At 42.0% G+C, this 24,005-nt stretch overlaps 1 protein-coding gene and 1 non-coding gene across 5 annotated transcripts in view; one reads left to right on the top strand and one right to left on the bottom strand.

Moving 5' to 3' along the window:
• Positions 1-24,005, bottom strand: part of FMNL2 (formin like 2) — a 326,598-nt gene that overhangs the window by 229,673 nt on the left and 72,920 nt on the right. The gene's annotated exons all lie outside the window — the stretch shown is intronic.
• TRNAE-UUC lies at positions 19,408-19,479 on the top strand. Its single transcript has one exon. It is a non-coding gene; the product is annotated as a tRNA-Glu (tRNA).

Raw genomic sequence — 24,005 nt, 5'->3', positions numbered from 1 at the left:
TTCCAACTTTTCCTATCATCTCACAATGAAACATCATACTCAGAAGCAATTTAGCTTTATGGTCAGACCAACCTTGATACCCTTGTTGTTGCTATTTAGTGGCTAAGTCATGTCTGACTCTTGCGACCCCGTGGACTGTAGCCCACCAGGCTCCTCTGTCCATGGGATTCTCCAAGAAAGAATACTGGTTGATATTTCCCTCTCCAGGGGATCTTCCCAACCCAGGGATCGAACCTGTGTCTTCTGCTTGGCAGGCGAATTCTTTACTAGTGAGACACCTGGGAAACCTAACACTGATAGCCTTACCGCACTTCATTAAGAGTCAACACAGACACAAGACAAGACTTCCCATTGACAGCCAACCCTGCAGCCTGGTGGCAGGAAGAGAAGAGGTTGGGTTTATTTTCTCTCCTATGGGATGAACACATCAATTTTCTTCATTCACCTTTAGGTCTTTCGTCTATGGACATATGTAACCTATATGATTTCTCCCCATAAAATGAGTTCTCACCAACAAGGGCAAGCCACTAATTTAAGACAACCTACATTCTCCCTTGGCTGGATTACAATAGTTGAAAAGGGCCTAAGGCAATGGATTACACAATGGATGATAAAGGAGCTAATAAAATTATTCATGTGATTCTTTTTCTGATTCTCTGCTTGGTAGCACACAAGGTTCCTTCCCTTGGTTCGTCCTGAGCCTCCTGTTCTTAAATGCAGAGATTTAAGAATGAGCTCTTAGGAGGAACCATGAACCACTTACTGAGCACCCATTACATCTGATCGGTTCTGGGCTGCTGCTATACCTATGGCCTCATTCAATGCTAACAGCTCTATGAGGTAAGGTCTGCTAGAACACAGCAGAGGCAGAACCCAAACCCAAGTCTGCCTGACTCCAAGACAATGCCTTGTCTCCTGGGCAGCCTCAAAGCTTCTTTCAAAGCCAGCTCTCAGCAAGAAGCATACTGAAGCTTCTATATTCTCTCACACTGCAGGACTCAGGAAATACCATAGAATGTTCTCCAGTTTCAACTCATCTTTAAATCTGTGGCAGTCACAGGAAAGCCTACGCTACATAAACCTGAGAAAGAACAGCCAAAGACCTCCATTTATTTATGACAACAAAACCCCTACTGGCAATGGCCTGGAAGTTTACTCTCAGAAGAGATCTGCCTTTCTCCAGGCTAAAGGTCATACAAGGTACAAATTTAGAGCTTTGGACAGCCATCTGCTGATGCATCTGGAAAACAAAGGGAGGAGACAGGAAAAGAACAGAAGGCAGCCAAGTCCCTTCAGATGTCCCACTGGCTCTGTGTGTGTGTGTGTGTGTGTGTGTGTGTGTTTCCTGGTGAATCTTTAGAACAATACTGTCAATTAAGATAGATGTGTCAAACCTTAAGAAAACTGGCATGATTCTCATGATGCTTCAGCTCCACTTTGAATTACTGCAAAATCAGAAGATGAATCACGATGTCAAGCTTCCACATGCTCATTCAACAGAGGCAATACCAGAATGAAAGTAAAGTGGCCATAAAAACTCTTTGCAGATTCTCCAAAGAATGCAGCCACTGATCCCTATTTATGAGAAGGAAACACATATTCAGCATGAGGTCCCCACTTCCTTTTACATAGGTATCAGCCAAATATAGATAACAGCACAAAGTGACAGCACAAAGCCCATTTCATACAACTTCACACACACACAGACGGGGAGGGGGAAACTTCAAAAATATTCAAAATACTTCTCAGATTTAATCTTTAAAACAGGCACAGGCACATGGCATATTAATACCTCTTATTTTGTCCTGTACTTCAAGTTTTACAAACTGGTTACAAATCATAATAATACAAAGTATGCTACTCAACCTGAAAAGAATATATCTGATGTTTAAATGGCTAATTCAAAATCACAGTAGTTTCAAAAACATGTTACTCATTTACTGTAGCAGCTAGAAGAGAGAATGTTTCATTTCCACCAAAAAAAAAGAAAATGAATCTTTCTCCCTTCGCTGAAAAGCAGAGCCTCTTGGATTAACTGAGCACAGGCAGCAAGCTGGTAGACAAGACACCTTTTAAATTTTAGGTTACTGAAACACTGATAAGTAATCCTAGATTAACTCAATTTCTCATAAGTCTAATTTTCAGTCTTCACATCATTATCTCAACTGAACTTTATAATGAACCTATGAGGGTGTGGATTAATTTCCTCCATTTTTGGATGAAACAAGACAAAACTAACTTTTCAAGGAAGATGATTTAAACCAGCAGTTCCTAAAGGTGATCTCTTTTCCTTGGTGTGATAAAGAAAATAATAATTGACCTTTAAAAAAAAATCATTATTTCCCAAATCTGCAGAAACCAAGAAAAAAAAAAAGATCAGCTTTCAACCCTCAAAATCACTTTGCCTTTGTAAAGCAAAACACAAAACCCAATCATTCAAAACAGATGCAAGGCAAGGTCCATTTTTAACCATCAATGAGCAAAATAAGAGCCCGAGTTTTATAATGTGAGGATTTGCTGAAATAAATCCTGAATCAAACTTTTAAAGAAAGATGACGGATTAATGGAGCTGAAAGCAGGTATATGAACATTAACTTGACCCACAATGTTCACATCTTCAACTGGCCCCCTACGCCATCATGCTGCTGCTAAGTCGCTTCAGTCGTGTCTGACTCTGTGTGATCCCACAGACGGCAGCCCACCAGGCTCCCCCGTCCCTGGGATTCTCCAGGCATGAACACTGGAGTGGGTTGCCATTTCCTTCTCCAATGCATGAAAGTGAAAAGTGAAAGGGAAGTCACTCAGTCGTGCCCGACTCTTAGCGACCCCATGGACTGATTGCAGCCCACCCAGCTCCTCCGTCCTTGGGATTCTCCAGGCAAGAGCACTGGAGTGGGGTGCCACTGGGGCCGTAGGAAATGATGTTCCACTTTCATTTCAACTAAATGACATGAGTAAAACACACGCAGCACAAAGTTGGTTTAGCCAAAACAGAACTTTAATAAACAGAAGTAAAGGGGTAAGCACACATTTAAATGCATGCTGGCGAAGGGGCGCCTTTTGCCAAGGAACAGACCAAGAATCACATAGCCCCAAGTTCCAAAGAGGGCTAATATGAGAACATTTCCTACACTCGGGTGAATGACAATCTCTCCACCTCCGCATGGAAAATGAACACCCCTGCACCTGCCAGCGAGAGGATACTCAACCACTGATTGATAAAACCAGTTGTATAAAAATCCTTAAGTTATTAGATGTTCAGAGTGCACACCTGCTGCCACATACTGCTTTTTGAAGATTCAAGACAGACACACAGATGTGATACGTGCACGGAACTGCTGAGCTGAATGGAAAAGATGGAGCTCACTGAGTCTAGTCCCTTCATTTCAGAAGGTGGAAGAAGACTACAGAGAGGAAAAAATAGACACTTCAACCTGAACAAAGCATTCATGGCCCTGGGGAGCAAACTCCAGTCCTGGATTCCTATCCTACAGTATTAGTTCAGAAACAAATCTTAAAGAATCAATTTCCTAAATACTTAAGAGTTAAAAATGAAAAATAATTTAACCAAAACTGAAGACAGGCTGAAAACAGATGCTGCAAAAAAAAAAAAAAAAGCCTTAGAAGGAAAAGAAATAAGAGAAGTGACTCACCTAAGGGAACTCACAGTAAATACCAAGCACATTGATTTGGCCATGGTTCTTTCTTCACTGCAGATCTGGAAAAGCTGGCAAATTCAAATACTAAGCTTTTATCCTTCTCTTCAGGAGTAGGAAATGGCAACCCACTCCAGTATCCCTGCCTGGAGAATCCCATGGACAGAGGATCCTGGCACGCTACAGTCCATGGGGTCGTAAGATTCGGACACAACTCAGCAAGTAAACCACCACCACCATCCTTTTCTTCCCTTTAAACTTCAATAGTCTCTATCTCTGAAAGGGTGTAGAAAAGGAAAATTAATCGCCAGAGGCAGGACATTATTACCAATTTACCCTCCAGTTTTCACAGTCAGCTCCTTAACCAGATTCTAGAAAGGGAGCGGAGTTTAAATGCAAAAGAAGGCAGGGGTGTTCACCAGAAGGGGACAACTTCATGTGATCACAACTGGACAGACACTGCACACTCCCTGAGACTTTAAGCATTTGCATACAACAGGGTTAGGTAAGTTGACAGATCAGAAAAATAGCATCAGACCTTAAGATGTGACGTACGTAATAACTAGGAGCATTTTCTACCCCACAACTTGACCTCCATCCAGAGTCACAATGATTAAAGACCAACAGCCATGATACAAAATTATAAAATGCGATTTAGTTAAAACACAGGCTTTCTACAAAATTTTTTAAATATTTACTTTTTTTTTATTTGGCTGCGTCAGGTCTCAGTTGCAGCATGTGGTTTTTTTTGTTTTTTTTGTGTTTTTTTTTTTAATTGCAGCGTGTAAGATCTAGTTCCCTGACCAGGGATCTAACCTGGACCCTCTGTATTGGGAACATGGAGTATCTTAGCCACTGGGCCACCAAGGAAGTTCCTCTATAAACTTTTGCTTCAAACTATTGGACATTTCTCACCTTTCCAACACACTGTATGTTAGTCCCCCTCCTAAAATAGAAGAATAAAAATGGTATCATTTCAGAAAAGTTTTTAGAAGAGTCTCTAAAGACAGGATATCTGCTATTTATTCAATGTGTCTGGAGAGAAAGGAAAGGCTCTTAAATTTGGAGATAAGGTTACTTAGAAGGTGCAAGAAGAAATCAAATGGAAAACACAGTACAGGTAAGAAAAACACCGCAGCAACATAAGCATCAATAAGGCCTACTTATGCAGCATTTTAAGCTTTAAATTAAACTACACAGATTACTACAGTTGCCCCTTTGTTTCCAAGATAAAGTTATGCATACAGTAATTGTGAATTGTGATTTGCTTACTTTTCTGTCCCTCCCTCTCAATAAACCATAGGCTTCTATCACAGCAGGAAATATGTTTCTGATTTACTGTTCTTTTCCAGCAGAGAACACACAGTAGTCACTTACAACATTTTTTTAATGTTATGAAAAAATTATGTATTTTAACTGCAGAATAATTACTTAAAACATTTTTGGAATGAGAATTTCATCAAACAGTTGCCAAACATTTGATAATATGCAAAGTTGGAAAGAATAGGGGGAAGGAAACAAGTATTTACACCGTTGGTAACGTAAATCAGTACCGTTTTTTAAAACATACTTATTTTTGGCTATGATGGGTCCTAGTTACAGCATGCAGGATTTTTCACTGAGGCACGGGCTTCTCTCTAGTTTTGCAGGCTCGCCCCAAACCAGGGATTGAACTCACATCCCTTGCACTGGAAGGCAGATTCTTAACCACTGGACTACCAGAGAGGTCCCAGCGTACCACCATTTAAAGGGTAATTTGGCAATACGGCCACACCCTTCACCATTTAAAAACAATTGGCAAAGTTGCCATTATACATACTATTAAATGGAGAAGACAGAGGATAGCACAACACATTGAGTGTGAACCTATTTTGTTGTGTTTTAAAGGCAGTGTATACTTATTCTGCATACAGAGCAGAGTGGGGGGGGGGGGCTGGGGGTAGGAGTCATTCATAGTGTAACCTAAATGCAATCCACATATCCCATCCTAGGTGCCCTGCCTGAATACATAGCCAATTCTGGCAGGATTTACAAGAAAGTTTCACACAGGCTACCTGGAATGGAAATACTGGGGAATGAAATTGCCATCACAAACGAGGAAAAGTCTTCTTTTTCATTATCTATGCTTTTGAAGTGTCTTGCCTTCACATATTGAAGTTTTAAGCTCCTTTTTAAGAGAGATGTTATGTTAGAAGAGAGAAAGAAGGGTAATTTTAGAAAGTAAAACGAATGATTTTAAATCATATCCCCCTCCCCCCAACACCCTCCCTATCCCCTGTGCTAAGTCCCCTAATCCACATATTTTCAGAGTCAGTGGTTAGAGCACTGGCTTTCATTTTACACTATTTGGGGCCTAAACTGAATCATTTAATGCATTCCCGATCATGCCAGCACTGGAGCGGGAGAAACAAACCGGGCTGACACAATCCTCCACGACCGGGGGTAAGGAAAGGCCCACTGAGGGTTTCCATGATATAAACAACAAGCCTGCCGTTACCTAAGGCACCTGACCCCGCAGGCGGAGACCCGGAGGCCAGGCATGAAGAGTGTGCCTGGTGAGCAGCAAGTGCTTGATTTTTTGTTTCTTCAGATGGGTCAGTTGTGCTTAAATTTTAATTTTCTTACAAATACCTTCTAGGTATCTTAGAGATATTTGCCTAAATGTGAACAGGTAATGAACTTAACCATTAAAGTAGATTTCCTCATGGTAGTTCAAACTAACAATAGGAATAAGCTATAAACAGCTTTTCTAAAACTGTCCAGTAGTGAGTATATGTAAAATAGATCATTGCTTTATACACCTCTTTGTGTTTTCTAAGAAAAATACATCTCAACTTCAGCTGCCCAAAAGAATCATCTTGGGAGCTTTTAAAAAATCCCCATACCTGGGTCCCACACTTCAGACCAATGAAATCAGAACCATGGTATCTCAACTGATGATCAAATAACATATTTCACATCAAAGCTGAGTAGGTAATCATCCCATTACCTGATGAAGTGAGGGATAAATTTCCAAGAATGATACAAACATTTCTTGGGCACTCAGAGGGTCCAGGAACATGGCCTTTGTCTTTGGGGCTAAATGCTAATGAAGAAAGGAATAAAACAAGCAATACAAGATACTAAGATGCTACAGCAACCACCACTGGGGTGTTGCCTTTTTAGGTTTCTTCCCACTACCTACGTGTCTGTGCTGCTAGTGATGCTTAGAAATGCCTTCTAAATACAGAAGCACCTTGACAGACTACAGCTCCCAATGCCAACAGCTATTCTGGTGTTTCTGCACAGACAACTACAAAAATAAACAGCCTTTAATCACAGCTCAAGGACCACTTGTGGCCTGAAAGACTGTGAACTTCTCTTTCTCATCTCCCATCTCCATATACGAAGATGCCATAACATTTAAATCATTTTACATGTCAGCAATGAGGTGGGTGGGAAAAAAACCTCATCATCCTTGAAATGATGCACCACTAACATCAATCTGCCACAACATGCAACCGAATGCCAACAGAGATTATGCGCAACCTGTGAAGTCACACTCCCCCAGTCAAAAATTGTCAAAAAGCTTACAGCTCTCTCCCTGTGTTCTAGTTAAAGACTACACAGCTTGTTTCTTAGAACATTCATCTCAAGGAGAGGGGGGTGGGGGTCATTTAGGAACTGTCAAGAAATATTCCTTGGAAACATATGGAAAACCACAAAAGGCACTACCTTGACTTATGCTAACCTAAGGAATGGTTTGTATCTCTTACAAATGTTACAGACATGCCCTAACCAGAACACCATTCAAGATGTCAAGGGAGGGGGACACAATTTCACACGCGCACACACGCGCGCACACACACACACAAAACCTGGTGAAAATGTGACTCTTGAACTCTTAATTGATCTTAGCATAATAGGATATAGTATTTTATTTCTATTATAAACAAACAGGATCATCAGTACAATCTTAAGTAGGATCATTTTTACTTTTGGCTTCTGTTTGGAAATTAAACCAAGGAAGAATTCAAGAATTTTGGGGAAAATATTGTATAATAAATTAACATGTTCCATAACTATCATTTATGGGGATTTTACCAACATTTCTGATAGACATACACTGGAAATCCTTGTTAAGTCTGACTCAGCATTACTCGACAGCACAGAATGAGATCAAACTGTAAAGCTCTTTGCAGTTACTTGATATCAAACAGCTCTATCTCCACCCCCATTCACTGCAGTAGCATAGGGTGCTCTGACCCAGAAAGGCATCTGTCGCAAGTCTGTGTCCTTAGTTTTTTAATAAGGCTCTATGTTATACTTTTTTGGATGAAGAAACACCAGAAAATTAAGTCAGAAAACTGTATTGCTTCTTTCAATGAACTCCTCACAGTACTTTGTAAAACTGACTTAAACATTCTAGGCTACATATATAAAATAAGCAGACTGTGCTTAAAGATTTACTGAAGTTCTTTTCAGCTTCAAAAATTTCTCCGAAATCACAGCTGGGGGGGAAAAAAAGGACACCTGAAAGGTTAAAAGTGAATACACATCACAGACTTGGCCCTACCACCAATGCTGTCTTTGCTCAACGTTCCCTGTCTGAGACAGGCATGTTATACCAGACAAGATGGAAAACAGAAAGAAATGGGTAGCTTCCTTACCTCTACAAACAATTTAAAAATGTAAGTTTTTAAACACGTAAGAGTTGGGCACGACTGAGCAACTTCACTTTGACTTTTCACCTTCATGCATTGGAGAAGGAAATGGCAACCCACTCCAGTGTACTTGCCTGGAGAATCCCAGGGATGGGGGAGCCTGGTGGGCTGCTGTCTATGGGGTCGCACAGAGTCGGACACGACTGAAGTGACTTAGCAGCAGCAGCAGCAGGAAGGCAGTTAAGTTGTACAGACCAAAAGGAACCAAGAAACAGGGCCATCTGGGGTTGAAATGTGGCAGGAGGAGCTATCCACAGAACTGCCAAGCACCAGAAACTATACTCAGTGCTCTAGTTTCATCCCATTTAAACCACAGGGCAATATAGAGGTGGCCAGTGCAACTGCACAGTAAGTACATTGTAATAGCTCCAAGCTTAAACAGCATGATCTAGGAGGCATCTCACAGAGCTGATAAAGAAAGCCCACTTCAAGGAGTGGGGAGTTAAACTTAATCCTATATGCTGCATTGGCCTTTGGTGTTACTCGAAACTGCATCTGTGTAGGGACAGAGACCGAGAAAGTATCTTCAACCAGGCACCTGACCCATTCTACTTACCAGAGAAAAGTCAAAGTGTTAGTCACTCAGTCATGTTTGACTCTTTGCAACCTCATGGGCTGTAACCCACCAGGCTCCTCTGTCCATGGCATTCTGCAGGTGAGAATACTGGAGTGGGTAGTCATTCCCTTCTCCAAGGGATCTTCCCAACCCAGGGATGGAACACAGGTCTCCTGCATTGCCAATGGATTCTTTACTGTCTAAGCCATCAGGGAAGGCCACTTATCAGAGAATGTCCCTCTAAATAACTAAGGCACAAACCCTGAAAGAACTATTTCATACATATGCAAACTCAGAGGGACAAACAAATGCTAAAACCTCAGCCCACAGTTCCCACAGAGCTTCCCAGCATCACCCAAACCACACCATCCCCTAACAAGAGGTGTCCATCACACTCCGGAATTGTCCCTCTTCTGGTTCCCAAAGCTCAGCTCTGCTGCTCCCCGGGTCAGGCCAAGACTCAACACCTAGGACTTGAAGGTTCTAGCAAACGTAGGACCAAACTATGATTCGAACAGACACAAACCCTCTGAGAGCTACAAGGAGAGTACAGGGCCAATTATCTTCTTTTTTTTTTTTTTTTTTTTTCCAGATAAGAAAGTTTCAGAATACTTGGCGGTTCTGACTCTGCCACTGACCCAATACCATGGATTCCTATGGTCTTAGGACAGAGGTTGCATAACCACGAGAAAAAAAGGCCTCTCTACCAAGTCAAGTCATCATCAATGTTACTTATCTCTACAAAATGTGGCTAAGTTTGATGCCTAGCTCATGAGTTTGAAAGAAAGAAGCTGATCAACACAAGAACAGACAAGTCAGACTAAGAAATCACTGATCAGGGAAAAAGGATTTTTATTACATTTCAGGTATTCTCAGCACCCAGGACTCAACATGGGTTCAAATGTTGTGCCTGTTGTTGAATTTATAAAACTAATGGACAGAAATTATTTACCTATGTTCTCATCGATGTAGAGTCCTAAATCCATAGTTTGCTTTTCACGTATGTAACCCAAAAACCCACAGGAGCTGGTGCAAGGAAGAAAAAAAGCAGTGGAGTTTCAAGTTTAGCAGCTTTCCAAGTTTCAATACATTCCAACAGTTCTGACAGATAACCCTGCATTCCACATACTGTCTGATTCCCTCCTGAGCAAGTTCTTGTGATCTTTGATAAGTTAAGGTGCCCTCAACCAATGAAAATCTGCCAACAGCAAGATGAGGGCTATACCTGATAGAGTGAAAAGATGGTAGCCCCGGCTAACTAAAAAAAAAGAACCCAAAGCCAGTATATTTGAAATGAGCAAAAAGCAACTATTGAATGCCAAGTACATTACAGATTAAGTAGGAAGGGTCAAATTATCCTACCAGAATGCACTAATCAATTAATATTTATTAAATATAAATGTGAACGCACACCCAGGAAGGGGGGGGGGTCTCCTCGTTTATACTACTACTCAATTCCTCCATAACCTTTGTGTTATGGAGCACACAAAGGTTAATGCTTTAGCATTCCCCTGTTAAAGACACAGGGGAATGCTAAGTAAAAACTAGAGTGGCAATTTTCCCTTTGAGGCTAAAATGGAATTATTACCACAGTTGGCATTTTTCAGATTCTCCCATTTCCAAACATTTTATTTCTGATTGGCAGCTGAACTCAATTACTCTACTATCATTATGGGCTTGCCTCCCGAGAAATCTAGTACCCTGAGAGATCAAGAGATCACCCCTAAACAAAGAAGGGGTCCCAGGCTTCAGAGTAAGCAACGTCAATGGGCAGACCCCTAAGCGTCACAGCATAACCATATGCAAGAGAAGGGTGATGGGACCAGACCAAGGGCAGGACACAGGGCAGTGGACTGGGCCCGGTTCTTCCTGCAGATGACACCAAGCCAGGCACCTCAGATTCTCACTAAGGACCTTTTGACCAGAACACACCCTACCTCCAACCACCTAACAAACATCCCTCTCGGTAAGGAACCCCTAGCACAACGCCCTACCTCTTTCGGGTCCAGTTCGTAAGCCAAAGTTAATTCCATGAAAACAAGTTTCGCTCCCTATGACACCAAGGTAAAAGGGAGAGTGAATAAAGTGACAAATTCTAGGTGATAAGCACTGCTGCATAGACCACTAGGATGGATTTATCTGACTTCTTCAATAACTTACACTGAGGCATCAAGTAACAGGGTTTACTAAAGGTTGTGACTCTTTCCTGGAGGGCACTAGCTTACTCTTTCTGAGGCTCTGAATCCCGGCTGACTCCTGCTCCTCCTATTCCTTCTGGTCTCATCAGGTGCTTCAAAATATTTACAACAGCATGTTTTGATCCCTGACTTCACCATTACTAGCACCGTGACAATACTTAACTTTTCTATACTTCTGTGTCCTCATTTGTAAAATACAAATAATACGAGTACTGTCTCAAAGAGTGTTATAAGGAATTAATGAACTAATAAATAAGTTGATTGTCACTAAGCATTTGACATTCACAGGGCACTTCAGAACAGTGCCTGACACAGAGAACACTGTATGATAAAGTGTATGATAAAACTGAAAGATCATTTTTTTTTTTTAATGGTTTCTTCCTCTTTCAGTTTTAGAATCAGGCTTTCATAGCAGAGGGGTGTGTGTCAGTCACTCAGCTGTGTCCAACTCTTTGCGACCCCATGGACTGTAGCCCGCCAGGCTCCTCTGTCCATGGAATTCTCCAGGCAAGAATACTAGAGTGGGTTGCCATTCCCTTCTCCAGGAGATCTTTCCGACCCAGGGATCAAACCCAGGTATCCTGCATTACAGGCAGAATCTTTATCATCTGAGCCACCGGTAAACACTCAAATCAGATGGGAGTCCCACAAAAGAGAAGTTAAAAATTGAGATAACAGGAGCAAAATTTACTTTCGGCACAATGGAAATGCTATAAAATTAGACTGTGGTGACAGTGGCTTTCTGTCCATCTCCAAGGCAAACCATTCAATATCACGGTAATCTAAGCCTATGCCCTGACCAGCAATGCTGAGGAAGCTGAACAGTTCTATGAAGACCTACAAGACTTTTAGAACTAACACAAAAAAAAGATGTCCTTTTCATTATTGGACTGGAATGCAAAAACAGGAATCAAGAAATACATGGAGTAACAGGCAAACTTGGCCTTGGAATATAGAATGAAGCAGGGCAAATGCTAATAGAGTTCTGCCAAGAGAATGCACTGGTCATGGCAAACATCCTCTTCCAACAACACAAGAGATGACTCTACACATGGACATCACCGGACGGTCAACACCGAAATCAGACTGATTATATTCTTTGCAGCCACGATGGAGAAGCTCATACAGTCAGCAAAAACAAGACCGGGAGCTGACTGTGGCTCAGATTATGAGCTCCTTATTGCCAAATTCAGACTGAAATTGAAGAAAGTGGGGAAAACCACTAGACCATTCAGGTATGACCTAAATCAAATTCCTTATGATTATACAGTGGAAGTGAGAAATAGATTTAATGGACTAGATCTGATAGACAGAGTGCCTGATGAACTATGGATGGAGGTTCGTGACACTGTACAGGAGACAGGGATCAAGACCATCCCCAGAAAAAAGAAATGCAAAAAAGCAAAATGGCAGTGTGAGGAGGCCTTACAAAGAGCTGTGAAAAGAAGAAAAGCAAAAAGCAAGGAGAAAAGGAAACATATAAGCATCCGAATACAGAGTTCCAAAGAATAGCAAGGAGAGATAAGAAAGCCTTCCTCAACGATCAATGCAAAGAAATAGAGGAAAAGAACAGAATAGGAAAGACTAGAGATCTCTTCAAAAAAATTAGAGATATCAAGGGAACATCTCAGACAAAGATGGCTCAGAAAAGGACAGAAATGGTATGGACCTAACAGAAGCAGAAGATATTAAGAAGAGGTGGCAAGAATACACAGAAGAACTGTACAAAAAAGATCTTCACGACCCAGATAATCATGATGGTGTGATCACTCATCTAGAGCCAGACATCCAGGAATGTGAAGTCAAGTGGGCCTTAGGAAGCATCACTAAAAACAAAGTTAGTGGAGGTGATGGAATTCCAGTTGAGCTATTTTAAATCCTGAAAGATGATGCTGTGAAAGTGCTGCACTCAATATGCCAGCAAATTTGGGAAACTCAGCAGTGGCCACAGGACTGGAAAAGGTCAGTTTTCATTCTAATCCCAAAGAAAGGCAATGCCAAAGAATGCTCAAACTACTGCACAATTGCACTCATCTCACATGCTAGTAAAGTAATGCTCAAAATTCTCCAAGCCAGGTTTTAGCAACACATGAAGTGTGAACTTCCAGATTTTCAAGCTGGTTTTAGAAAAGGCAGAGGAACCAGAGATCAAATTGCCAACATCTGCTGGATCATGGACAAAGCAAGAGAGTTCCAGAAAACATCTATTACTGCTTTATTGACTATGCCAAAGCCTTGGACTATGTGGATCACAATAAATTGTGGAAAATTCTGAAAGAGATGGGAATACCAGACCACCTGACCTGCCTCTTGAGAAACCTGTATGCAGGTCAGAAAGCAACAGTTAGAACTGGACATGGAACAGACTGGTTCCAAATAGGAAAAGGAGTACATCAAGGCTGTATATTGTCACCCTGCTTATTTAACTTATATGCAGAGGACATCATGAGAAACGCTGGGCTGGAAGAAGCACAAGCTGGAATCAAGATTGCCGGAAGAAATATCAATAAGCTCAGATATGCAGATGGCACCACTCTTATGGCAGACAGTGAAGAACTAAAGAGCCTCTTGATGAAAGTAAGAGAGGAGAGTGAAAAAGTTGGCTTAAAGCTCAACATTCAGAAAACGAAGATCATGGCATCTGGTCCCTTCACTTCATGGGAAATAGATGGGGAAACAGTGGAAACAGTGTCAGACGTTATTTTTCTTGGGTCCAAAATCACTGCAGATGGTGACTGCAGCCATGAAATTAAAAGACACTTACTCCTTAGAAGGAAAGTTATGACCAACCTAGATAGCATATTAAAAAGCAGAGACATTACTTAGCCAACAAAGGTCCATCTAGTCAAGGCTATAGTTTTTCCAGTGGTCATGTATGGATGTGAAAGTTGGACAGTGAAGAAAGCTGAGCACTGAAGAATTGATGCTTTTGAAGTGTGGTGTTGGAGAAGACTCTTGAGAGTCGTTGGACTGCAAGGAGATCCAACCAGTCCATCGTAAAGGAGATCAGTCCTGGGTGTTCATTGGAAGGACTGATGTTGAAGCTGAAAATCCAATACTTTGGCCACCTGATGTGAAGAGATGACTCATTTGAAAAGACCCTGATGCTGGGAAAGATTGAGGGCAGGAGGAGAAGGGGACAACACAGGATGAGATGTTTGGATGGCATCACCGGCTCAATGTATGTGAGTTTGGGTAAACTCCAGGAGTTGGTGATGGACAGGGAGGCCTGGCGTGCTGCGGTTCATGGGGTCGCAGAGTCGGACACGACTGAGCAACTGAACTGAACTGACAGTGGCATAATATGACAAGTCCACTAAAAATCATAACACATTTTAAAATCAAAACAGATCACATATAAACTAGGCCTCAGTCAAGTCGTCTTTTAAAGAAAAGCAATGAGACAACTAAATAATCAATCTAAGTCAACTATTTAGTCCAACTAATGGAAAATCAAAATTGTGAATTCAGTTGGGATCTGAATGAAGGATGCAAATCCCTGTTCCTGGTACCTCTTCACAGGACAGCACGAACACATGTGACCTCCCCACACTGGGTTATCCATGACTTAATAACTGGCAAAATATGGGAACAAGAGAAGCCCTAGGAAGCTTTTGAATTCTGGGAAGAATGCTTCACACAAGCACAAAAATAATTTAAGCACCTGGTGTCTAAGAACACATGCCTCAACAAGAAAGTCAGTCAGTCAGTTCAGTCACTCAGTCGTGTCTGACTCTTTGCGACCCCACGAACTGCAGCATGCCAGGCCTCCCTGTCCACCACCAACTCCCAGAGTTCACTCAGACTCACCTCCATCAAGTTGGTGATGCCATCCAGCCATCTCATCCTCGGTCATCCCCTTCTCCTCCTGCCCCCAATCCTTCCCAGCATCAGAGTCTTTTCCAATGAGTCAACTCTTTGCATGAGGTGGCCAAAGTACTGGAGTTTCAGCTTTAGCATCATTCCCTCCAAAGAAATCCCAGGGCTGATCTCCTTCAGAATGGACTGGTTGGACCTCCTTGCAGTCCAAGGGACTCTCAAGAGTCTTCTCCAACACCACACTTCAAAAGCATCAAGTCTTCGACGCTCAGCTTTTTTCACAGTCCAACTCTTGCATCCATACATGACCACTGGAAAAACCATAGCCTTGACTAGACGGACCTTTGTTGGCAAAGTAATGTCTCTGCTTTTCAACATGCTATCTAGGTTGGTCATAACTTTTCTTCCAAGGAGTAAGCATCTTTTAATTTCATGGCTGCAGTCACCATCTGCAGTAATTTTGGAGCCCAAAAAATAAAGTCTGACACTGTTTCCACTTTTTCCCCATCTATTTCCCATGAAGTGAAGGGACCAGATGCCATGATCTTCGTTTTCTGAATGTTGAGCTTTAAGTACTTCCCCTGAATTCAAGCTTATTCCTCTAAATGTGGTAGGCACTCGGAGTAACACAGTAATAACATTCATTATAATTATATACAAACATAACAAAATGTACAATGATATCGTCACACAAAATAAGGCAATTCAACCATTCCACTTACCTATACTTACACTATTCCTATAACATTATTCCCAAGTAATCTCCCTGTACAAAAGGTAATGAACTCCATGGTAGCTGAGATTTGGTAGCAGAAAGACATGTTGACAATAGAATTGAGTCCTCTTACATTTCTAGAAGTTTTAGGTGAATCCATGGTGCTGTGAATAGCATCTGGGGGAAATTCTATGAGGAAGAGTTGAGAGAGTTTGAATGGAGCAGTTATGCACTCCTGGTCATGTCTGTAGATTTCACAAAGAAGCGGTCACTTTTTCAGCCCCTCTGCCAGGCCTTTGCCAGACTCTTAAATTTCATAGTTGCACCCAATTCTCCCAGACACATTAGCACTGACTTGTTGCCCCAATGTGGCTGCACAGTATTAATTGTCTGGAAACAGCATAACAAGGCTGTGGGGCTTAAAGTGTCACCAAAAAAAAGAGAAGAGAATTAATTCATGGCTGGTACCTAATGTTATTGGCGTTGGAATTAGGTAAACCTCAGTAAGGTCCACAATAAGCCAACAATTTATTTTTCCAACTCCAAAGTCATTCATTCAACTCTGATGTCTTCAGAGCCAAAAACTTTAATGGGAGCTTTGCACCGGCTGAGAAGAGAACCCTTAGCAATGCCAAAAGAGGAAACGAGTTGATGAGGGCAGGGCGGAACAGAGCAGCTATTCTTTCATTTCAGTTTTACTATCTGATTTACTAATAACAACGCTTATCATTTTCTACAGTTCCAAAATGATCCGCATACATGATGCATCCAACAGTAGCCAGCCAACCTTGCAGAAAGATTAAGCAACCGACACCAGGCATCTAAGGCCAACAATAGGTAAACTGTGTCAGGAACCCAGGTCTCCTATGCCTAGTTTTGAGTTCAGTCTCATGCTGCCTCTACAACCGAGATACAGAGAAGACGCCGCCCAAGTCTTTCTGCCAGTGCGTTTCTAAGTATCTCTACGGAGGCACTGTTGCCATGGAAGTAGGAACCCCAGCAGGAAGGTGATTACACAGACATGGATAATTCTGCTGGGGCACATCCAATTCATTCTTCTCTTTGCTCTAGTCTGCAGATCTCCACATAATCAACTGGAATGACTCCGAAGCTCAGAGCTGACTGTCTGGCAACTTTCAGACTCAGAGGTGACTGGTCAGCTACTCCTGAAACACAATGAATTCGCCACTAGTGCTCAAAGGCCGCCCAGTATCAGGCGTGATCCTCGTCACCTCCACTTTGTAGGACAAGTATTATCCAGTGTTTTGGAGGAACCTGATTAAGAGCTGTTTCTTTCGGATATGACTCAGAAATGGATGCTTCTTTCCAACAACTGCAGGTTAAAAAGTAGTAAGAAACGATATGGGTGTTTTCCTAAGGGCATTTGAAGTAATATTTCTCTTTGGTCTTAGAAATGTTTGCAAATGAAGTAAACATTTCTTTAAAACTCAGCTTTACAAAGAGTTCCATTTCCCTCTTACAAGCATTCTCTGTATCTTTTTGAAAGTTTCTGTAATTTTTGATGACCAAATTACTCTTCGCACAAAGCACTCATTTTTGCTTCACTATTCTTCATTTAAATGCTCTGGCGTTTAGTAACCGTATTCTGTCATCGCTCTTAATGGGGTGTTTTAAGATTCTTTTTCAAAGGCTTTGCTTAATCACAGCCTTAGCCTTCTGGTAAAATTGGGTCTTTTAACAAACTACCCTGTAAGGGACAAGTTTTTAAATTACTCTCAAGCTTTCCCTCCCCCTTCAAAGTTTTCCCAAACTACTTAAAAGCCTCTCAGCCTTGGGGGTAAGGATGATAAATTAGATGATTTTTGCTCTGTCTCTGTTGCTTGGTATTACCCTGGTCTAATCCATTTTTGTCTCACCAAGAATTTGCTTCTTGCAAGCAGACTCCCTCCCATATTCTGTAGCATGCAGAGTGCAGATTACCAGTGAAGTTGCCCAGAGGCCCAAACCAGGCAGAGGAAGCCCTTCAGTTTCCCCCTGGGGGGTTCTCCGGGGTGGCTACACACTCTTTTAACTCTTCCCTTTCCCTTTCTGTAGTGAAGGCCATGTTTGTGTCCTTGCTTCAAAATCTAATTCTTCAGGTAAAACTGGTAAGTAACTTCCAGGTGAACCCAGAAAAATGCAATGAAAAAGTCATTTAAAGGCAAAACATGAGAAAAAAATTAATAAGCAGGGATGCAAAACGACACACATGCTGTGCTGAAACTTTTAAAAAATGATGCACACGTGCAAATCAAAACCACGAGATTCCATCTGACAGACCACTTCACACCCATGAGGATGGTTATTATCAAGAAAATGCAAAGCCTTGGCAAGAATGTGGAAAATTGGAACCCTCATACATTTCTGATGGGAATATGGTGCAACCGCTGTGGAAAATTAAACATAGAATTACCTCAAAAAGTTAAACCTAGGCTGATTCACATAGTTGTAGTGGCAGAAATGAACACAACATTGTACAGTAATTAACCTCCAATTTAAAAAAAAAAAAACAAACAAGAGTTCGAGAGGTGATGAGAGACAGGAATAAAGTTGGGTCTGGATAGCAAAAAAAAAAAAGTTTAACCTAGAATGATTACATGATCCAGCAATTCCACTTCTGGGTACACATCCTAAAATAATGAAAGCAAAAACAGAAACGTGTACAGCACTTTTCAGAGCAGCAGCATTCACAACAGCCAAAAGACAGAACCAACTCAAATGTCTCTCAATAGTGAACAAACAAAATGTGGCCCACACATACAATGGAATATCATGCAGCCCCACAAAGAAACGAAATTCTGCCACGTGCTACAACACCGACGAACCTTAAAGACCTGATGCTGACGGAAATCCACCAGACACAGCCAGACACAGCGGGCAAATACAGCCCGGTTCCACTTTCATGAGGTGCCCCAAACAGGCAAATTCACAGAAGCTGAGAGGCAAAGTAGAGGTTAGTCACCAGGGCTGGGGAAAGGGAGGAATGGAGAGTTACTGCTTAATGGGTAGAGACTTCCAGTTTAAGATGACAGCTCTGGAGATGCCTAGTGGTGATGGCTGCATAACGGTGTGGATATACTACATGCCACTGAATTGTACACCTAAAAGTCATTTAAATGGTAAATTCTGTTTTGCATGTATTTTGCCACCAAAAAGAAAAAGTATGGCCAAAAAATTCTATAAACATAAATGAGAAAAGGGAAATCACCGTGTGAAAGGCAATGGAATAATAATGGGTGACTTTTCTAGGTTCCAACTGCTCCAAGAGCATCTTTTTTTTTTTTTTTAATCGGTACATTTGTTCACATACTCTCTGGTGCACAAAGAAAACAGATGGAGCAGGTCAAAGCAACAATTCGGGTCAGCAAGATTTTAGCGCTGACTGAGATGCATGGAAGGTAAGATTTTATGTGAGGGCAGCAGACAAAGATGGAGTCAAGCAAGGCAAGAGATAGATCATGTGTGGCATGCTTTCTCTCTTCTAATCTCTTGCTTTGAAAGCCAGCCTCTCAGTCCCAAGACTCGAGGCCCTGTTTCTCTCGGATAAATGTGCACAGACCACAGGAACACTTCATGTCTGCACATCTAGCAGCCCCCACACCCTGGACTATTACCTGACACCCTCCTGGCCTCACTGCTAGCCCACCGCACTGCCCAACAGCAAGGACCCTGTGGTCTACCCAGATGACAGATTCAGCTACCAGAAAGCCAAGGAATTTTCTATGTGTGTCAGTGTCGTTCAAAGACCTCCCAAGGAATTCCCCTGATGGTCCAGTGGTTAGGACTCGGTGCTTTCACTGCCGTGGTCCAAGTTCAATCCCTGGTCGGGGAACTAAGATCCCACAAGCCACACAGTGTGGCCACCCCCTCAAAAAAACAGAGCTCCCAAACTCTTCCAATTCAGCCAGAAGCTTGAACTTTTATATCAGCAGACTTCAAGCACAAGTTCAACACAAATCTTGGTCACCTCTCAATCACTGGCCTCCAAGAGTCAGAAAAGGGACAGGAATTATCCAGGTTCACAGACAAACTCATATTTTTCTCCTCGAACTTAAGGAACCTCACACCTGTCAAATCTGTGTGTCTATGCTATTTTGTGTTAGCTCAGGTGACTCTGAGTTCCCTGAGACTGGGATGATAAATGGCAAGAAACACTGGATTACAATCCCCTGTAGATACCCATAGAGAACAAGCTATACCTGAATCATTAAGGCTTGACTACACACATCTAGAGAGCCAGGTCAAATCCCATTACACCAGGTCCTCTTGAAAGCAGGCTGCCCATCTGGGAGACACAAGGTCTATTTCTCCAAGCTCATGAAACAGTCACACAGGTTACAAACCACTGGTTGCTCTAATTAATTGCCTAAGACACACTAGTAGATTTTACGGTTTCTTATATTGTTTTTTTTTTTAATTCTGTAGTTACTTGATTCACCTTTTCATGCTTTGGCTGAAACACTTGGGAAATTCAAAGTCATCCCAACAGGGTATAATTAAAAGTTAAATTTAGTAACTCAAATCTCATCTCATGGAAAAGTCTCCTCCAAATCGCAGAAGTGTCATTGCAGCAATCTGACCAGAAGTCAGCACAGACAAGTACGGATTCAGGCACTTGCCACTGCGATGCCTCTGTCAAGGCTGCAGCTGACCAATGAGAAGCGCACACCCAACATGTTCTATTAGAGCATCGGTCCCTTGTTTCAAATGCTTTAAAAAATTAGATTTCATGGAAGCTCTGCCAACCAGTCAGCCCTCTACAACAAGGGCTAAACAAGTGCAGTCTCTCACAGAAATTAGATAATGAGTTCAAGGACTTCCCTGGTCCCCCCGTGGCTAAGACTCTGCACTTCCAATGCAGGGGGCCTGGGTTCGATCCCTGGTAGGGGAACTAGATCCTGTGTGCCACAACGAAGATCCAAAACAGCCAAATAAAGAAATATTTTTAAAAAGAAAAGGAGTTCACGTGTCATGAAAGTTTAGGACAGAATATTAGTTTCTGGTTACTGCCACTATCTACTAATCTTGCTTTGAAAAATGAACATCACTCTTCAAAGTCAATTCCAGGAATCGCGACGTACGCCAACCCCCTGCCCTGTCCCAGGAGTCGTCCTAGCTTTGCCTTCCTTCTCCCACTTTCACGGGCACCCTGGCAAGAGAGCAGCTCTGCCTCTTCTCTTCTTGTTACCTAACAGTTTCAACAGTGCTTCTGAGTCCCAAGCAGGATGTCTACACAACTATCCTTCCACTTAGCAGTCCCTCAAGAAGTCATTTCGCAATCATGAAAAGCCCTTCTCCATGCATGTTCAGCAGATGCTCCCAAAATGGGGTTTCCCAACACCCACAGAAGCTGTCACTGAACATGCATTTTCTGCACTCCCAACTCCAGACCAGCTGGCAGTCCTAGGAAGGGGCATCTGAATTCAGGACTAGCGTTTGTCTAGATAAAGACGGCTGCTAGTGTTGCCCCTGGTGACCACATTCACTTTGGCAGAAGCAGCAGTGATAAATATTTCTCTGGATTGTCAATTCACGTCAGCCAGGTGCCTTTGTTTCAAGAAACAACTTCTTGGTAATTGATCTTGAAAAAACTCTTCCCTGAAAGTTTAAGACAGAACTCTCTCTCCCCTCTGACTTTATGTATCTCAGAGCCCAAAACTGGCTCATTTAGAACAACGTATAATACCCTTGGAGTAGATTTCAAGTATAGCTTAGCTAAGAGTAGGACAAAGATTCTCTTGACCTCAATAGATTAGCTAGTGGTTTCAATCTTCCACCACCTACCTCAAAAACACATAAATCAAGGTTAGCAAGCTCTGCCTGAGGGGTGCCTGTATTCTAAGAAGCTGCCCAAATGGAAAACATCCAGTGAGAGAAAATAGCATGCACAAATCACATATGTAGAGGGACTTAGTTTCCAGAAACACTTTTAGGAACCAAAATGTAACTTCAAGCCTGTCAAGTAAGCTGAGTTTCATTAGCCCTAATGTATAAGTAAAGCTGACAAGGGTGATGTAACTTGCCCACAGATATTCAAAACCTGGCAGCACTGGATGGTGAACTTAGGTTTTAACAACTTTGAGCTGCTTCTGCACAGACTATGTGGTCCCCAAGCAAAACCCTGCATGATCCCAAAACTCCTCCATCATTGAGAAGTGGCTGTTTGTTTCACCATGATAAATCTCTGGGTTACTTTAAAAACCAATAACCGTAACAGGACCGAAAAAATGCCACAGGGAGACAAAGTTCACACCTCTGCTCTAGGTTTCCTTATCACAGCTTAAAATAACCAAAATATTACTGACCTCCAGCACAGTGGACTCTCTCTGTTAAGATTTTATAACATTTTATATGCTTCAGGCACAAAGCTCAAGAAATCCAAGAGAAACTCAAAGATGTTTTCACACAATATTTCCAAGCATATGTTTCACATTCCCCTGAAAATCAGTGGTAGTTACTAGATACTCAGGGTAGCAACCAGTGAGTGGGTGAAATTGCTTGGGCTTCCCTGGTGGCTCAGAAGGTAAAGAATTCACGTGCAATGCAAGAGACCTGGGTTTGACCCCTGTGTCAGGAAGATCACCTAGAAAAGGGAATGACTACCCATTCCAGTATTCTTGCCTAGAGAATTTCATGGATAGAGGAGCCTGGAGGGCTACAGTCCATGGGGTCACACAACTGAGCAACTATCACATCACAACCAGTGAGTGAGTATGGTGAAAGTTAGTGTGTATATGAACCGGAATGACATCAGAGATAAGAAAACTAGTAAAGAACAAACTTGATTCAACTGAAATAAACAACCAGAAGAGATTGGTAGAAGCTGGTAGAGTTTTAAAAATCAGAACCCACTTAAAATGTGCTTTTAAACCCCCTCCAGCTTGCATCTTGACTCTGAAATGGGTCCTGGCATCTGGTTTTGGGGAGCCTAGTCATTCATATTTCCAGTGACAGGCTACCTTGGGCCAGATATCATGGTACAATGAATAGAAAAAGCCTGCTATGGGAGAGCTGATGGCCTCATGGGGATACTAGAAAGCTTGCATACTTCTTCTTAAGAGCCACAAACCAGCAGTGGGGCTGCCTATGGCATGTCTCCAAGGGCAGATGATTCTGAGCAAGAGCTCTGATGACAGTTACACGCAATTTCAGAAAGTACAAGCTACCATGGGAGAGATTCAAGCAGGAAATAAGGACAAAACTGTTTCACTGCCAGTGGGATTTATTTAGAATCGTGAACTTTTCCAAATGAAAGGAGGGGACCAAGTCAAAGAGACAAAGGAAGAGTTTGTGCTAGACTGCAATAAGGCAAGGATGCAACCCTATAATCTCCAGGACAGACACTTAAAGAAGAGTAAAAGAATTAACAAGTCAATAAACAGAGAACCTGGAATAACTTTTTGCTTAATCCAAAAGAAATCAAGGAGGGGGAAAAAACCATAGAACAGATAGGTCAGATGGAAAACAAATTTGTCAGATGATAAACAAAATTTCAAATACACTGGTAACTACATACATGAACGGTAAACTGAAAGCTATCCAATTAAAATATTGTACAAAAACAAAAGTTGAAAAGAAGGACCTAAGTACATTTCAAAAACCATGAAAGAGAATAGATGCTGTCACCAGGGTCTGTCTCGCTGCCCATGATGAGGGCCTGCCAAGTTTTCCAGCACAGTCCTCCATGCATCAGCATCCCTACCTTGCACAACTGATTTGCTCGCTTCCATGCACTGTTAGGAAAGCAAATTGCTTCATTGGAAAAGGCCATAGAAAACTCTGCTGTCTTGCTGATTCTTTATTGAGAAAGCCCTTGTTCCTCCCTGTGAGGAATAATTCATTTAGTGCATCCTTGCATATGCATATTAAACCCTGCATTGTATACAGATTATTACATTGTTTTACTGGAAACTGCTCTTTATTGGACCGCTTTTCTGGGGTCACCACTCATCATGGAAATGGATTTTTTTTTTCCTGCCCACATTCCTTGCCCCACCTTCCCCCCCAGCTCCCGCAAGCCCCAGCCTCCAAGTACCAGGCTCCATTAGTGCAGTAATAAAACCACTACTGTTTGGTTAGCAGTAATGAGTTCTAAAAGCATCAATGCAGTGCTTCATGGAGCAGGGCTATTGTTAGGTGCAGCAAACTTCCCTGGCATCAATCAACGGCAGTAGATGGTAGCAGACTTTTTTGAAGCTTGCCAGGAATGCAGTGAAAAAGTGGACAATATGTGCTCAACGACAAGGCGATGTATCTCACACAAAATCAAACAAAATGACCAGTAACTAAATACACTCATTTCTATGCAGTCTAGCTCTACTGCAGGTCTGTCTTAAAATTTGGGTAACAGTTACTTCC

Source organism: Capra hircus, chromosome 2 (genome assembly GCF_001704415.2).
Source record: "Capra hircus breed San Clemente chromosome 2, ASM170441v1, whole genome shotgun sequence".
NCBI lineage: Eukaryota > Metazoa > Chordata > Mammalia > Artiodactyla > Bovidae > Capra > Capra hircus.
The sequence above is the reverse complement of the archived record's forward strand: the minus strand, read 5'-3'. Positions and strand labels throughout refer to the sequence as shown.